At 51.2% G+C, this 17,674-nt stretch overlaps 1 protein-coding gene across 1 annotated transcript in view; it reads left to right on the forward strand.

Moving 5' to 3' along the window:
* Positions 1-563: 563 nt before the first annotated feature.
* Positions 564-17,674, forward strand: part of SIPA1L3 (signal induced proliferation associated 1 like 3) — a 184,316-nt gene continuing 167,205 nt past the window's right edge. The window contains exons 1-3 of the mRNA XM_054697137.1: positions 564-2,666; positions 3,845-3,920; positions 4,010-4,214. The gene's annotated coding sequence lies outside the window, so the exon portion shown is untranslated. The remainder of the gene's footprint in view (positions 2,667-3,844; positions 3,921-4,009; positions 4,215-17,674) is intronic.

Genomic DNA, 17,674 nt, shown 5'->3' on the forward strand with positions numbered 1-17,674 from the left:
TCACAGATAGCTCCCCAAGGGAAGGGCACCCCAAGACTCTTGCCCCATGTTAGGCATGACTCACGTGGTGGGAGTGCTCTCTGGGGGAGGGTGGCACTTGTGAGCATGCTGGATCCATAACTGAGCTGGCAAAGTGCCCAGCCTGGGGTGTCCATGGGAGTGCCCGCTGGGACTGCACAGATGCAGAATGTGGGAGATGGTCTGAGTAGACTGGTCTGGACTTAGGGGAAAGAAAGTCAGCCGTTCCTGTGTGTGACTCCCCTACCTGGTGACTGGGCTGGTAAACAGAAAGGAGTTATGGATCCAGCTTTAGGGGAGCCCATTCAGGAAGTGTCAGCTGGCATGCCTTTGGCTGTCAGCAGTAATAATAGCAACAGAACAGCAGCAGCAGCAGGTAGGTGCTTGGTCTGTCTCTTCTAGGCTAGACACCGTGCTAGGGAATTTCTGCCTCCCAACAAGCCCTTTGCAGAGGAAGCAACTAAATTTATTTATTTTCTTTTAATATATTTTACGTCATTGTTTATTTTTCATCATTTAAAAATTTTTTTTGCTGTTTGCTTTCTTTTCTCAGGTGTCGTCCCCATAGAATTTCCACCACCAGTTCACCTGTGCGCTATCACCACAGTCCCCTGTGCTCCTCCTGCCCGTCTCTCCCTCTGCCTCCTCTTCCCCTGCAGAATGTCTCTGCTTTATAATTGTCTATTTTTGTTTTGTTTCATTTTGTTTTTTATTGTTTCCCTGACCCTTTAATTCATTTCCCGTATATTCCTCCTATAAGTGACAACATCCGGTGTTTCATTTTCCTTCTGTCTTATTTCACTGAGCATAATCCCTTCCAGCTCCATCCATGTTGCTGCGAATGGCATTAGTTTATCCTTTTTGATTGCCGAATAGTATTCCATTGTGTATATATACCACATTTATTTGATCCAGTCACCTATTTTTGGGCATTTGGGTTGTTTCCAAGTCTTTCCTTTTATAAGTAGTGCTGCAATAAACAGGGGTGCAGGTATCCTTTTGAATTAAAGTTTTTGTGTCCTTTGGGTAGACCCGTAGGAATGGAATTGCTGGGTCTTATGGTAGTTCCATTTTTGATAGACCGAGGACTCTCCACACAGCTTTCCATTGTGGTTGGACCAGTTTGCATTCCCACCAGCAGCGTAGGAGCGTTCCTTTCTCACCACATCCTTGCCAGCATTATTTGTTCCTAGTTTTTTAAACATGTGCCATTCTCACTGGTGTAAGGTGGTATCTCATTGTGGTTTTGATTGGCATTTCCCTGATTATGAGGGCTGTTGGACATTTTTTCATGTCTTTTGACCCTTTGCGATTCCTCTTTGGAGAAATGTCTTTTAAAAAGTTCTTTGACTGGGTGGTTTACTTTGTTTTTGTTGAGTTGTGTGACTTCTTTGTATATCTTTGTGATCAATCCCTTATCAGTTGTGTAGAGTGCAAATATCTTCTCCCTTTCAGTGGGGCGTCCCTTTGTTTTGGTTACTGTCTCTTTTGCTGTACAGAAGCTTTTTAGTTTAATGTAATCCCAGCTGTTTATTTTTTCCTTCACTTTCTTTACTGTGGGGAACGAGTCTTTAAAGATGTTGCTGAGATGTATGCCTTGTAGTGTTTTACCTATGTTTTCTTCTATATATTTTATGGTTTCAGGTCTTATGCTCAGTTCTTTTATCCATTTTGAGTTGATTTTTGTGCATGGTGTCAGGTAATAATGGTCTAGTTTCATTCTTTTGCATGTGGCGGTCCAGTTTTCCCAGCACCATTTATTGAACAAACTGTCCTTGAGCCATTGCATATACTTGGAAGCAATTAAAATTTTAAATAACTTGCCCGGGGTCACACAGGTAGAAAATGGTGGTGATGTGAATTGGCTCCAGAGTCTGACTCCAGCCAGAGGCCCCACTCTGACCCCCATCCATGTGTGCTTCTGAGGTGACTCTCTAACTAGAGCAGGCATCAGAGTCCCTTGGAGGGTTTGGAAAAACCCAGATTGCTGCCCCACCCGGAGTTTCTGATTCTGTAGGTCTGGCTTGAAAATTCGCATTTCCAGCAAGCCCCCAGATGTGCTGGTGGCCCTGATCCAGGAAGGATGTTTTGAGAATGAGTAATCTAGGATCATAGGAAATGCAACTGAAATGACCTGAAAATCAGATTGGTGATATCAAGTAGCAGTGACACCCAGAGATAGGACCAGGGTTCACTAAGTTCCAACATGTGACCGTAAGGAGCCTACCCCTCCCTGCTTTTCCTGGTGTGTTTTCTGTGGCTTCAGCTCCCTCATGGTCACAAGGTGACTGCCACAGTTCCAGTTGTCACACCTGACAGGCTGGTTTCAGCAACAGAAAGAGAGCATCTCGCTCTTGAAGAGCTGGGAAACCTTTCGTAGACCCCGCCTCCTAGATGCCCCTCACATGTCACTGGCCAGTATTATGACACAGGATCATGCCTTTGAGATCACAGCCACTGACCAATCGGGGTTTACTTTCAGGCTGCCACCTTCCTTACCTGAAGCACGTGACTGCTGGAGGAGAGTGGCTACAGGGATAAGACCTAAGAGAAGCTTTGGGCCAGGGAGTGGATAATGGATTGGCAAACCACTGGATCTCTTGCAGAAATTAGCAAAACAAAGTGGACACCCAATACCCGTACACTGGGTACTCTCCAGCTTTGTTTTATAATTACCTGAATCAGGACATAAGTTTTTTTCTGCCTGGTTTTATGTCCACGACTTCAAGGATGTACACACAGAGGCCCTGCATGGGACTCAGCTCAGTGAGCGGAAACCAAATATCTTGTTTGAAAATTCAGAGAAACCCAGGCCAGGTGACAAGGCCACACTCTGAAGTGCAGGGTCTCTGTTCCTCGCCCTCTCCACTTCAAGCTGTTCTCGCAGAGGCTCGGTTTCCCCACCCTGAGGACTGCCTCCTAGGACAGTTGGGTGGGTGAGGAGAGGGTGCAGGTCGAGTGCTTATCCCCAGTAACCGGCACTTGGTTAAGTGCTCAAGAAGTGGCTTCTGCCACATAGAAATGTGACTGAGTCATCGAACAGTCCTGCCCTCTCCTCCCTGTAATCTGCCACAGTGGCCATCTATTTGGCAGACTGAGATTCTTGTGGGTGCGTGTTTCACAGGTGAAAGTGGTTGCCCCGTGGACTCGGGGGTTGAGGGATGAAGTGCCAAGGGTACAAGGCCCCGATCCCCGTTAGGCTCTTCAGTGTGATCTTGGCGAGCCCTCTGCCCTGCAGTGTCTCCATGTCCATATCTATGAGGTGGGGCAGGGAATGGTACTGGCCTAGATGGCTGGGAGGGTTCACTGCATTGAAAAGCATGTCCAGCGCATAGAAGGCTGCTGGGCCTTGCCCACAGTGAGCCCCTGCTACGAATGCTGCTCTGTCTACTGTTCGTTCAGTGTTTTGTGCCAGTTCCTTCACAGGAGACTGTAAGCTCCCTGAGGGCAGGGTCTGTGTGCTTTTTGTTGACCACTCTGTCCTAAAGGGTGCCTGACTCAGAATCTTTTTGTGGATGGAAAGAAGGGCAATAAGATTTTTATTTTTCTGGGCCTCTCTGATGGCACAAATGGGTAAGACACAACCTATGAAGCTATTCACAGCCACTGCAGCACAAGTTCAGTGCCCAGCCAGGGAGCTACCCACATGGCACAGCAGACCTCTCCTGACTCCCTCGCTGCTCCCCTCAGCAGTGTGTTTCAGTCAGTCTGCCTGTTCTGCTCCCCTCTCTGTCTCTGGAGAATCCTCTCCCCCCCCCCCACCTCTGGCCTCAGTTTTGTATAAATAAATAAATCTTTAAAAATATATTTTTTTTTCTTCTTTCAGCTGCCCAGAATTTAAAGCCCTATTCTGAGGAATAAGGTGATGGGGTTGAATCTAAGGCAGTGTACAACTGCTGCTGGTAGGTAGACAGACAGCATTTTATGTGGGCTTGGCTAAGCACTCACCATAAATATCTCACCGACTCCTCACATGCATCCCATTTTACAGGTAAGGAAACTGAGCTGGAGCAAGGGACCTGCCTCCCCTCTGGAGAAGAGATCGTGTGTAGTGTTAAGAGCTGGACCCTGTGTCCACGTGAACTCTCCAGGCCAGCACTTCCGCTGTGCGCCCTCCAGCCTGGGACTTCTCTCTTCCTCTGCTTTCCCATCTGCAGCTTAAGAATGCTCCTATAGCTCCTTCTTAGAGAGGCGCTGTGAGTCCAGGGGGTGATTCATTATCATTCACAGGAAGTGCTTAGAGCAGTGCCCTGCGCAGGGAGCACTCAGTGTCCCTTGTCCCGTGGTGGTGGTCGCCTGCCCAGGGGGGCGCAGCAGCCTTACTCACAGCTGCCCCCGCTCTGCGGGCAAGCTGCGGCCTGCAGGGGGAGAGAGCCCACCTATGGATGTGAGGATGTGAATGCAGCAGGCGGGCGCAGGCCCCCGGCAGGGGAGGCTGTGGGCGCGGAGCCAGCCCTGGCTCGCTCAGCGAACAGGTGGCCGTTCCCCTCTCGGAGGTAACAGGCCCGCGTCTTTGTTACCTTTGAGCTTTCTCTTCATCTTGAGCCCATTCAGGCCTCGCAGACCACGTGTCTGGGGCCTTTTATTCCCTTCCCCAAAGGGACTGTTGGCAAAACAGCCCCCTCTGGGAGCGCGCCCGCCTCTCTGCGAGCCCAGCACCTCGGGGAACTCCGGCTGGTGCCCGTGGTGGGCGGAGGAGTCACCGAGCAGCTGGCACGGCAGGTTCCTGTTTCCGCATTCCAGACACCCGCAGCGGGCTGGGGGCAGCACCCCAGGGGGCCCTGGAGCAGGCAGGTTGCGGAGGCCCCCCCCCCCACCATCCCCTGCCTGCTTTGTGACCAGGCTGGCCATGCCCCGCCGCCTTTCAGGTGAGTCGCGTGGGCCTGCGAAGTTGCTGGAGTGGCTTGTCGCGGGGAGAAAGTTGGCGCCGAGTTTCTTCTTTTCGGGGAATGAGACTGGTGGCTCTTTTGTTTTTCTTCTCTCTCCTCTCCCATGAAATGTTTACCTGTCTGCTCCTAGCTGTGAAGAAAGGGTGGGTGGAGTGTTGAGCGAGTGAGAAGAAAATGGAGGCTATTTCTCCCAGAGAAGCAATCCGGGGCTGTTTAGTTGAGCTCCCGCGGGAGGCAGATTTCTGTGCCAGGGCCTTGGGCACCCCAGCCTGGTCCTGGCAAGTGCCTTTCCCTCTCTGGGCCGCAGTGGCCTCATCTGATGAAACAGAAGTGGGAGCAGTACTCACCCACCTTTCCAGGGAATTGAATCTTATCAGTGAAGAGCTCACAGCCCGGGCACAGGGTAGTCCCTGTCAACTCTCTCTGTACCCCCAGCCTCCCTTCCTGCTGCCCCTTCCTCCACTCCCTGTGTGACCTCAGCTCTCGCTCCTCCACTGCTGCTGGGTATACCCCGCTCCACTGGGCTCCTCCTCTTGCCTCAGGGCCTTTGCCCCAGCTGCTCCCTTTGCCTGGAACAATGCCCCCCACCCCACCCCTTCCCCTCAGTCTCTGCTGAAATGTCACCTTCTGCATGAGACCTCTCTCCTTCGTAAATAGCTAGCACCTTCTCCATCACTCCAGCCCTTTTCTCTGCTGTGGCTTTCTTACAGCATTTGCCACTCGACATATATTTATTATCTGCCCACCCCAACCCCTCCACCCCACCCCGCGCCCCATGAAAGAACAGGGGCTTCTGTCTCTATCCTTGTAGCGCAGTGGCATGTGGTAGGTGTGGGATCAATTATTTTGTTTTGAATTCATGACGTGGTGTGAAGATGAATGGCTATAGCACGGCCTGAGGAAGGGTGTCTGTCCCCACAGGGGACTCAACTACCACGTCAGCACCCCTCAAGCCCACGACTGGGGCTGGTCCCCTCCCCACACACTCCCCTTGGCTACCCAGTGGCTCTCGGGTTGCCTGCAGCACCCAGCCTTGTGGCCTTGGTGCCTGTGGCGTGGAGCAAACAGCCTCGGCCTGAGTGGAGAGGCTGCATGCAGGTTAATTAATTCAGCGGGGAAGGCTTTGTCAGAGCCTCCACCCTCACACACATCCCCATGTACAGGGAGAGCTCGCTTTCCGGCCGGACCCTGAGTGGGGCGCCTGCAGTAAGGAGGTCAGGGGATGCCTGGGAAATAAGAATTAACTGGCTGGGCACAGTTTATCGGTCTCCCCTGCTTTAACAGGCAATAATTCTTGTTCTGGGGCTGAACAGGTTTTAATTAACTGGTGAGCTCAAAGAGTCTGACTGTGTAATAACTGACACCTCCTCATCTGTTTTCTGGCTCCTGGTGTCAGCAATTGATTCTGCAAAAATATCCCAGGCAGGGCTTCCCCAGGCTCCGCCAACCAAGGTCGGTGGCCCTCAGCTTTCTTCCAGCAGCACTGGGCTCCGGGGACTGAGGTGCCCGTGGACTTTGTGCTGTGGATCAGCCATCATCACACCTGGGGCCTGATGCTATTTTAAGAATGTGCAAACTGCTCCTGCAGTTCACTGTGCCCCGAGTTTCAAATGCAGTGGTTTTAGGGTAGGGAACCCTCCTGGTAGGCCATTGTACCTAATGCTCAGGTCCTGGCATTGCCCCAGTTCTGGGCACAGTCCTGATCTCTGGACCTCAGTTTCCTTTTCTGGAAGTGAGGACCATTACTAGTAACTGCATTAGACGAGAATTCAAAGTGAGACCAGGTGACCTGGCTAGCCTCAGTCTAGTGCAAGAAAGCACTTACTAAGTGGGCATGGTGATTTTTATGAATTGATTTCAAGTCCCTTTGTAATTTTTTCAAATTCTCTCTCTTCCTCCTCCTTTGCGAGCCATCCCCATGTCAGCCTCCTCCCACAGCCCTTCGCCCTGGTAGCAGTCAGTACTGTACAGAGCTTTCCCCAGTTTTCTCCATGCTTACGTAATCTTAGCGCGGGAACGATCCTATAGGGGACATTATTACCCTCATTTTCCTGCATCTCGCTTTCCTCACATGGCAGTGCCATCTGGGAATGCCTCCAGATTCTCAAGTCGCGCTCAGATTTGCTCTTTCCGTGGCCACAGACTTGGGCACAGGTGTCCCTGCGTTTATTTGGCCAGGCCGTCACCGACATGCGTGCCCTTTGTTTCTATTTTTTTCCCTCCAAATTATTATTTTTATTGATAGCCTTCTTTAATTAGATTGCAGGTGTCCAACCTGTTCAGCCACCCTGTTAATGTAAGCTCTGAGCCACCGAGAATGAGTATGAAGTAGCATTAGCTTTAATGACGCCTCTCGTCCAGAGAGGAGATGGGTTTTCTGAGGGTTCTCACCAGGTCTGGCTCGATGTTGAACCATCAACTTCAAATGCATTTTAATTATAAAAAACGATGAATAAATTCAGCACCCTTCATTCAGATGAGTTGTGCTCTGCGTGCTTATTACACAACGAGAGAGAAGTTTTATCTTTTTTCACGTTCGCAATCTTTGTTGGAAATCAGAATACACAAGAGATTGGGTAGGGGTTTGTGATCGATTGGCATATTTCTTTCTTAGCTGGTACTCGAGTTAAAGAATATGTTTGACTTCATGAAACAGTGCAGTGGTGTACCCAGAGAGAGGTTTATTGTGGTTCTCTCTTGCTACGTAACGAGCCACCCTGAAACTTAGAGTCCTAAAATGACAAGTTTATTATTTCTCATGAGTCTCTGGTTGATGGGGGTGCATCTGGATAGCTCCCTTGTTGGGCTTGCTTTTGGGGTCTCTTGTGGCTCCAGTCATAGGGTGGATGGGGCTGGAACACCCAAGATGGTTTGACTCACACGGCACCTTGGGGCTGCCTGGGCCCTTGTATCCCCATGTGGTCTCAGAGCCTCCCCTTCCATGTGGACTTGTCAGCCAGTAGCCAGATTATAACACGGCAGCCCAGGGCTTTTTTGTCATCTTGAGGCATAGACCCCCTGAGGCATCACTTCAGCCTTGTGCCATTGGTTAAAGCGAGTGAGCCCAGGCACGAGAGTGGTGAGCAGGTCCCCGGAGGCACGGGAGAGGGAGAGAGTGGGGAGAAATGAGAAAAAAGAGGGCCTCCCCTGGTGGTGCAGCGTTTGAGCACCGGACTGCGAAGCTGCCCGCAGCCTCTGCAGCGCCGGTTCGATCCCTGGCCACCGGCGAGGGTCCCACATGGCGCAACAGACCTCTCTTGCCATGCCCGCTGCTCCCCTCAACAGTGAATTTCGTTAGTTTGCCTGCTCTGCTCCCCACTCTGGCTCTGGTGAATTCTCTCACCCTCCTGCGCTTCTGACTGTACCTAGTGCTTGTATAAATAAATAAATAAATCTTTAAAAAAAAAAAAAAAAAGAAATGAGAAAAAAGAGGTGACTGGGTGCCCCTGAATGGGGCCTTGTGGCTTTACCCTGTGAAACTGTGGCAAGTTCTGAGCGGAAGAAAGGTGTGATCAGATTATGAGCACTTAGTGGTGAAAGTAATCAACTGTCTTCTGAGAGTCGCCATGGCTCAATCATCTCTGGCCGCCTTGTAAAATAAAAGTAAAAGCTTTCACTCGCACTAACCCATGGCCTCCGGTTTTCTGTATCTCCGCCCTACCCACCTGCTCTGGGTTACTGACAGCCCCTGACTTAGGATGCTTTGACTTGTGCAGTATTCTGTGTTGGATGAAAACGATGCACATTCAGGAGAAGCCACATTTCAGCAGACTGTGGCAGCGCAGCACCATGCTCTTGGGGTGTTGGGCAGCCCGGGAGCTCCAGTTCTGGGTCAGCCCCGTGATCATGAGGTTACACCCCCAGGAATCTGGGTGTACTGCCTTGCCAGAGATGGCTTATGGTATTTTCAACTTGCTTGGGTTTTTCAGGGTGGAACCCCATCATAAGTCCAGGAAGACCTACATTTTAAAGCTAAATAGCTCAGTATTTATCTGTAAAAGATAAGGATTTTTTCAGGACTTCACAGAGTCTGCTGTTGTCATGATTAAAGTAACCAAAAATAATGGACAGCTGCATCTGTATCCACGTCAGTATTTCTCATCTTCTCCTGAATATCTTCTCAAAAGGGATGTGTCCTAAGCAGGACCCAGCCAGCCCACTGTTGGGTTAGGGTCACAGGCCTGCTGGTCTCGTTCCACCTCCCCTTTTTAAAAATATTTATTTTTTATTTATGCATACAAGAACTGGGATGCAGGCCAGAGGTGCGGGGGGTGGGCAGTGAGAGGACTCACCAGAGACAGTGTGGGTAGCAGAACTGGTGGATGTACTGAAATACACTGCCGAGGGGAGCAGCAGGCAGTCGGGAGAGGTCTGCTGCGCCATGTGGGTAGCTCCCTGGCTGGGGATCGAACTCATGCTGCAGTGGCTGCGGATAGCTTGATGGCGCGGTCTTTAACCCCGCTCGCCACCAGGGAGGCCCTCCCTTTGTGTGTTTGTTGAGAAAAGCTTCGCTTGCCCTGTACATTTCCCAGAGTTGGTGTCTGGCTGATTATGTCCCACGGCTGGTGGTTAACTTTTCTTGTCCCTGCGTCTCTTGCAAATGGGTAGTTAGATTTAGGGGTCCAGGTCTGAGATAATGCACACACATGTATTTGGAGGTTGGGGGAGACACCCTCAGTGTGTGCTCGCTGGGAGGCAGGGAAGCCTGTCATCTCTGTGATCTCTGTCATGCTGGTGTCCATGACCGTGAATGATGCTACCTGCACCTGCACCCAGCTTTCGTTTGGGATTTGCAAAAATTGTGACAATGTAATTCTATCCTCTTCATTTATTAGCTGGAGTATTCCTCTAGAGAGCAACCTCCCTCATCTATTATTCAGTTATCCTGAGGGTACCGGCTCCTTTGAACTCCTATTTACATTAGAAATGAGTATTGAACAATTGGCTGGTGGTTTCTCATTCTGCTGGCAATTTTCCTTTGGTGAAGCAAATCTTTGTTTCCCTTCTTGTCTTTGTTTTTGTCTTCATTCATTCCATATTTACTGGTCTCTGCTGCTGCTCCCGCCTTATCTTAGAATTGAGAATACACAGATAAACCCGTCTCAGTCATTGCATTGTGTGGGCACAGCCGCTCAGCCTCACCTTTGACCAGGTGTGCCCATGAGCATAGCTGGGGAGAGAAACTAAACTGTTGACGCTGCTAGTTTTGTCTTCTCTCTTTCCCTGCCCATGTATTTGCAACCCTGTGGTTTCTGGAGAGATCTCACTCTGTACCTGGGGATTAAACCTTTATGTTTGGGGCAAGGGTTTTTTTTTGAACATAGAAATTTCTTCAGATCTGAAACTCCATTCCTGAGAAGAGCAGCAAAGAGGCCCAGCTCCGTTGGGAAGGCCAGTCCTCGTGGCCTGACCAGGTGTGAGCTCTGACCCTGACCACTGCCCGCAGATCATAAATTCTTTTGAGCACTGGCATGTCGAAATCAGGTGGATGCCTTGAGATCAGTTATTATTTTGCACCATACTTGAGGGCTTTTTTCCCCTTCCAGAGATTACACTGTATTTATTCCCTGGGGAGCAGGGGCTGGGGGGCGGGGTGGGGGGAGTAGGGATAGGGAGGAGAGGATATGATGGGAACGATGTCGAGCTCAGTCAGTCAGTCAGTCATTGGCTTCTTCATTCAGCGCAGCGCCTGCGACGCCCATCCCAGCAGCGCTGACATTCAGGTTGAAGTGCACAGATGATGATAACGTAGCACACAAATGAGTGCAGTAATTTCAGACAGGGATGAATAATGCTGTGAACTCATTAAAGCAGAATAATGGGGTGAGCGGAACACACCTGGAAGGTGGAGAGGGCCGTGGGAGGGTGGATAAGTGGGGTGTTGGGGGGGAGCTCACTGGGGTAGTGACACATCAGCTGAGACTGGAAGGTCCAAAGGGGCGACCTTGTGAAGACCTGGGCAAGCGGCTCCCGACGGCAGGAGCAGCGAGAGCAGAGGTGCTGAGGCCGGGATGAGCTTGGTGTCAAGAACAGCCTGGCTGCCGTGTGTGCAGTGAGCGGACAGCCTGGTGTGGAGAGTTTGGGTTTTATTCTGAGCGTCCTCTCTCCTTCCCTCTGGCTACTTTCAGGAGCACAGATGGAAGGGGGTGGGGGAAGTGGGGCAACGAGGGAGTCCACCCGTACTGGAGTGAGGAGAGGGGTGTGTCCCGCTGGAGTGGCTGCACCAGCGCTTGAGAGAAGTGTGTGCTCAACGGGAGTGGCCCAGGGGCTGGTGCGGAGTGGGGTGAGGGACTTTCTGGGGGCTTCAGGCTCGGTCTGCAAGTTTGGATAGCAGTAATGAGAGCCCGGGCTCCTTCGGCATGGGCTCGTTACATGTCTTGCTTAACCCCCATTGACAGATTCTTTTTTTTTTTTTTTTAAAGATTTATTTTTATTTATTTATACAAGAACCGGGGTATAGGCCAGATGCGCGGGAGGGTGAGAGGATTCGCCAGAGACAGAGCTGGGAGCAGAACAGGCAGACTGACGAAATACACTGCTGAGGGGAGCAGCGGGCCAGACAGGAGAAGTCTGCGCGCCATGTGAGTTGCTCCGAGGCTGGCGGGGATCGAACTGGCGCTGCGGAGGCTGCAGACAGCCTCACAGTGCGGCGTTCAACCACCTGCGCCATCAGGGAGGCCCTGCATGGATTCTTTTTTAAATTTTATTTATTTATTTTTTTTGTGGGACCTTTGCTGGCAGCCGGGGAAGGAACCAGTGCTGCAGAGGCTGCGGGCAGCCTCGCAGCCCAGCGCTCAACCGCTTCGCCACCAGGGGAGGCCCCAACAGATTCTTAATACTCATTTTGTAGTTGAGGAAACTGAGGCCCAGAGAAGTGAAACCCTTGGTCCTTGTCTCACAGCCGGTTGGAGGCTTGCAACCTGGGGAGCCAGAGCTGCAGCGTGACCTTGCTCCCCCTGTCTCCCACACTGCAGCCACACCTGTTAGTGCCTGGTGTTGACACAGCCTGTGCCCAGGAGGCACCCAGTGCGGGTGTCTGCCTTTCGAAATCAGGAGGGGACCCATCCACATTGGGGGCCCTTCTGTGTCCCAGATAACCTAGATTCTCATGCGCCTTGCATCACGGTGTTTATTACCAGGCAGAAAGCACAGATATCGGTTGCTGACACGTAAATAACTTGACACATGGGCCAGATAGGGTGGACATGGGCCCCGGACTTTGAGCTGCGGAGCCTGCTTAACTGATTGAGTTGCTGTCTCACCTGTCACATTCTCCTTATCTTCTCCAATGCTCTGCAGGTAAGGGCGCTCACCCCTGGGGTGTGTGCTCGGGTCAGCTAGGAGGTGGCTTCATCAAGTGCCGCTAGGAGAGAGCATGGGGCTCATCTGAACGGTGGTCTTGGGTTTGGCCCTGCATCCGCTCACAGTCACTTTGATGGGCTCTGCTAGATACCGACCCTTTCCTGCTCCTACTCGCATTTAGATCATATGGCGAGGATTTTCTATTGATCTTTTAAAATTAATTAATTAATGAAATTAATTTTAATTAAAAATTTAAAAAACTAAAATTAATTAATTAATTTTTTAAAGTATTCTAGGGCCTCCCTGGTGGTGCAAGGGGTTAAGCACCACACTATGAAGCAATCCACAGCCTCTGCAGCACAAGTTCGATCCCCGGCCAGCCAGGGAGCAACCCACATAGCAAGGCAGACCTCTCCTGTCTTGCCCGCTGCTCCCCTCAGCAGTGTGTTTCAGTCAGTCTGCCTGTTCTGTTCCCCGCTCTGTCTCTGGTGGATCCTCTCACCCCCCTCATCACCCTGGATCCTCTCATCTCTGGCCTGTACCCCAGCTCTTGTATGCATAAATAAATAAATCTTTAAAAAAAAAGTATTCTGTTAAAAAATCATTATAGATGGAAAACTTAACAGAAGCCACACGCTGGTTATAAAGCAGCTCCAGGAGTACGGCAGCATGTTGGGGAAAGCACGGAGGCTTCTCATTCCCATCAGGCACCCTGAGGGACATCGAGTGTGCCCTTTTGGGCCTTGCTGTCGGCCGTGATGGTTAGTCAAGAGCTGGACTCTGGTGCCGTGGTGCATGGGCTCAAATACCAGGTTTGCTGTGTCCTGACTTGGGCCTTTATTTAGTTGCTCTGTGCCTCGGTTTCCCCATCTGTGAAATGGCGGTGATGATCCTTTCACGCTTCGTTGTGTTTGTGTATCAGGGTTAGTCACCCCTGCACGTGATAAGTGCTCACAGGTTGGCTGTTCGTTGTGATGTGCCTGGACGCCAGGCATCATACCCCTGGGGTGCTGCTGTGCCGCTTGTGCTTTGCCTGCCTGATCCATCCTGGAGAGTCGCCCGTGGCCATGGGCCAGGGCTGGCCACATTCTTTGTAATGACTTCACAGTGTTCCATCCTGTCAATGCCCTGTTGTTGGACATACTGGTTGTTTCTAGTTTCCATTATTATAACTCCAACATCTCACACACAAAAACCTTTGTTCGCTGCCTAGATTTTTCTTAAGACAAAGTCTTGGAGCTGCAATTACTGAAACAAAGTATATAAATATTTTTAAAGACTTGCCATTTTTATTGCTGACTCCTCTTCTGGGATCTGGTTATTAGCCACTTCTGTTTCCTTGTTAGTTGCCCCTTTTTCTAGGGATTATTTTTTATTACTCCCTGCTTTGGAGGGGGAGCTGTACACTGTTGAAGAAGGGAATCATTTTGCTGTGTGTTGCAAATTTATATTCCTAGGTCGTTATTACCTTTTAATGTTTTTTGTTATTAAACGTACTGAGCTCATTCTTGCTTTTATGCTTTGACCTTTAAGATGAGATAGATAATAATTTCTCCCTGATTATTTTATGACTTCATTTTTGACAACCAACATCTGGAATTTTGGTGTCAAGTGTGAAATAAAGATCTTAAACCCACCTTCCGCCCACTCCTGCCAGCAGTTAAGCAATTGTCCCTGCAGAATTGAGGAAATAACCCATCCTTTTCCATTGCCTTGAAAAGCTTAGTATGAGCTAGACCCAGCCTTAGTGTATTTTTTTTAAAGATTTATTTATGCATACAACAACTGGGGTACAGGCCAGAGGTGGGGGTGGTGAGAGGATTCACCAGAGACAGAGTGGGGAACAGAATAGGCAGACTGACCAAAGTATACTGCTGAGGGGAGCAGTGGGCGAGACAGGAGAGGTCTGCTGTGCCATGTGGGTAGCTCCCTGGCCAGGATTGAACTCATGCTGCAGTGGCTGCATATAGCTTCATAGGTTGTGTCTTAACCCCTTGCGTCACCAGAGAGGCCCCAGCCTTAGTGTTTTAACGTCTAATTTTCAGGCTTCTGCTATAACTTGTGGTAATATCCTCCCTCAGAGCAAACAGAAGCACAGAGAGGGGACTTGACTCTCAGTGTCCCGCGGAGTCTAGCTGTAGATTTGCTTAGTGACCAGCCTCCTTAATTCTAATGTATTGAACATTTTCAGAAGCTTTTCCTGCAGTTTCTTGATAGAGCTCCCTTTTATCCACTAGTACTCGCCCCATGATGCTCCTGTGCTAGAGCTGTATGCTGTGGGCCAGTTCCCGACCCTGTGCCCTGGGCTTCTGTGACACTTTAAGTGCCAGTGGAAGTGGCAGACAGGCGTGGGTGCCTCTGTGCCCCATCCTGCAGGCTTCCCCTCGGTGGAGGCTGTGTTAGGCTGGGGCCAGAGTTTTTTGAGTTCCCTTCAGAAGCCCACCAAGGCCACTCAGTCATGACAATGTCATGAAGGACTCATCTGTCCCCATGAGTAGACCAAACCAGGGCAGCAGCTGGCATCAGGGTTGCCAACTTGAATACAAGCAGTAGCGGGTAATATTCAGGGGATAATAATGAATACGGAAAGATGAGGTGCACCGGTGAGGCTGCAGCAGCTGCACAGCCCAGACTTGGGGCAAGCATGGCTGCTGGACCTGGGGTCTGGTTGCTCAACCAGAAGGGAGGACGGTCACCTTCACACCATGGCATTGCCTCCTCCTGGCTGAGCAGGTGACTTCACCTCCCTGGGCCTCAGTTTCATTTTCTGTAAAGTGGAGTAATCATAGATAGCCCTTACCGTAGGTTTTTGTCAAGATTAAATGATCTGGGCCTCCCCTGGTGGTGCAGCGGTTGAGCGCTGGGCTGCAAAGCTGCCCGCAGCCTCTGCAGCACCGGTTCGATCCCCGGCCACCGGGCGAGGGTCCCACATGGCGCGCAGACATCTCCTGCCACGCCCTCTGCTCCCCTCAGTAGTGTGTTTCGTCAGTCTGCCTGTTCTGTTCCCCGCTCTGGCTCTGGTGAATCCTCTCACCCTCCCGCGCTGTACCCAGTGCTTGTATAAATAAATAAATAAATCTAAAAAAAAAAAAAGATTAAATGATCTGTGTAGAGTGCCTTGAGTCGTGGTTGGCATACAGCAAGCACTCAAATAAACGTGAATCATTGTTCCTTTTTCTGATTCCCCTTTTTCTAATGCCAGGGCAGTGTTAAAGCTTCCACGAAATGTGCTTAGAGAATGGAGGTAAAATATCACCACTCGGGTATTTCCTGAACACCTGCTAAGGCCTGCGAGTGTTTGGGCCAGCGCAGGACTCAGGGTAGACACAGCCCCCACACTCTGGGGGCTGACATGCTAGAGGGTCGGCAGGCACTAGACAAACAGATCATGTGCCATTTAAGTATTGAGATAGGCTGTGAAGAATGTAGGACGGGGAGAGGGTAGAAGGGACAGAGGCTCCCGTTTTAGCAGAGGTGATGTGACGGAGCTCTTTAGAGGTGAATGAGCAGCCGTGGAGCCCCTGGAGAAAGAGGATTCCAGGCAGCCCAGTAAAAGCAAAGGTCCCAGGGGAGGAACTGCACAGTGTGTTCCAAGAAGTACGAGGCCAGTGTGGCCAAAGGGCAGTGAGAAAAGGACAAGTGAGGGTGGCAGGTGTCCGAGAGGGAGCCAGGCAGGAAGTCCTTAGCCTAGGTCCTTTTTTTTTTTTTTTTAAGATTTATTTATTGGGCCTCCCCCGTGGCGCAGCAGTTGAGTGCTGGGTTGCGAAGCTGCCCGCAGCCTCTGCAGCGCCGGTTCAATCCCCGGCCACCGGGCGAGGGTCCCACATGGCGCGCAGACCTCTCCTGCCGCCCGCTGCTCCCCTCAGCAGTGTACTTCGGTCCTTCTGCCTGCTCTGCTCCCCGCTCTGGCTCTGGTGAATTCTCTCACCCTCCCATGCTTCTAACTGTATCCAGTGCTTGTATAAATAAATAAAGAAATAAATCTTTAAAAAAAATTGATTTATTTATACAAGAGCTGGGGTACAGACCAGATGTGCAGGACGGTGAGAGGATTCACCAGAGACAGGGTGAGGAGCAGAACAGGCAGACTGACTGAAATACACTGCTGAGGGGAGCAGTGGGCGAGGCAGGAGAGGTCTGCTGTGCCATGTTGGATTCTCGCCGGGCCGGCCGGGATCAAACCCGCACTGCAGAGGCTGTGGACAGCTTCACAGCGTGTTGCTCAACCACCTGCGCCACCAGGGGAGGCCCTAGCCTAAGTCCTTTTGGTGGAAAATCTCAGAAGTCATGTCAGATCCCCCCGGCCCTAAGAGAATTCTGAGGTGCCTCCTCCGTCCCGCGGCCTCAGGATCAGTAGGCCCATTTTCCACCTTTGCCTCTCCACTTCCTCTCTTGGTTTCTGCAAGCACTTGGCTAGCCTTTTCCTCTTTCCCTTTTGGGGGGGGTCTCCTGTTCCCAGCCTCAGCAAAGACTCGACTGTCTTCATCCTAGGACAGGGGCTCTGCTTGGCCCAGCTTTGGCCACGCATCGACCTCTCGTCTCAGTGAGCTGTGGCCGGGGGCTAAGTGCGACATGCACTCCTCTCATAGAAGGAGAACCCACTTCTTTGCTCCCCAAGCCTGGGACATCATTTCTCCTCTAGGTGTGAAGCATCATCTCCTAGTGGCTAAGAACGTGGGCCAGGTGATCTGAATTCAAAGTTAAACCACTTGCTAGCCGGGAGAGAGTGGCGTCTTGACATTCCTCACAGGGTCTTAAGTTCCCTCACCTGTGATGGGAGGATGATAAAGGTTTCTACCTCAGAGGCCCATTAAGAGCATTCGGTAACTGTCTGTGGAGTGAGCCGGTGTGAGCCTGAGACCCAGGAGCTCTCTGCAAGTACTCGGGAAGCTTCAGTAACCCTCTCCATCATCATCCTCTGTCCTGCCTCAGGCTGGGTGGTGCGCCCTAGTTTCAACACGGACTTGGGAATAAAAAGCCCAGAACGGATCCCAGCTCCACCAGCAGCTAACCCCGAGATCTTGGCCAAGTGAGTAACTGCCTCTTAGAACCCCAGTTTCTGCACCTGCGTAGTGCGGAGAACGGCACGCGGGCGGGGCTCACTCGCTGGATGCGTGTGTGTGTGTGTGTGTGTGTGTGTGTGCTGTCTGGGGTTTGGACTGCTTGTGGAAATGCAGGAGGTTCTGGGCGCTGGCGAGCTCCGGATCACACCCGGGAGAGCCGACAGACCGCGATGGCCACACAGCTTGTACCGGGCCCCTCTCTCCCTGGCATAGCACCGCGCCTGTTCCCCGTAAGCAGGTCTTTTGGCCCTTAGAACTGCGAACCCTGCCAGTAAGGGACCCAGGTCTGACCCCCCTGTTACCAGGGCCCCCTGGGCTGCTCAGGTCACGCCCCCAGACAGTGACTCTGAAGTCTGGCTGGGAACTGGCGGTCTTGTGAACAGTTGGGACTTTCTGGCTTCG

Source organism: Talpa occidentalis, unplaced genomic scaffold, assembly GCF_014898055.3.
Source record: "Talpa occidentalis isolate TD23 unplaced genomic scaffold, MPIMG_talOcc4v2.1 talOcc4.17, whole genome shotgun sequence".
Taxonomy (NCBI): domain Eukaryota; kingdom Metazoa; phylum Chordata; class Mammalia; order Eulipotyphla; family Talpidae; genus Talpa; species Talpa occidentalis.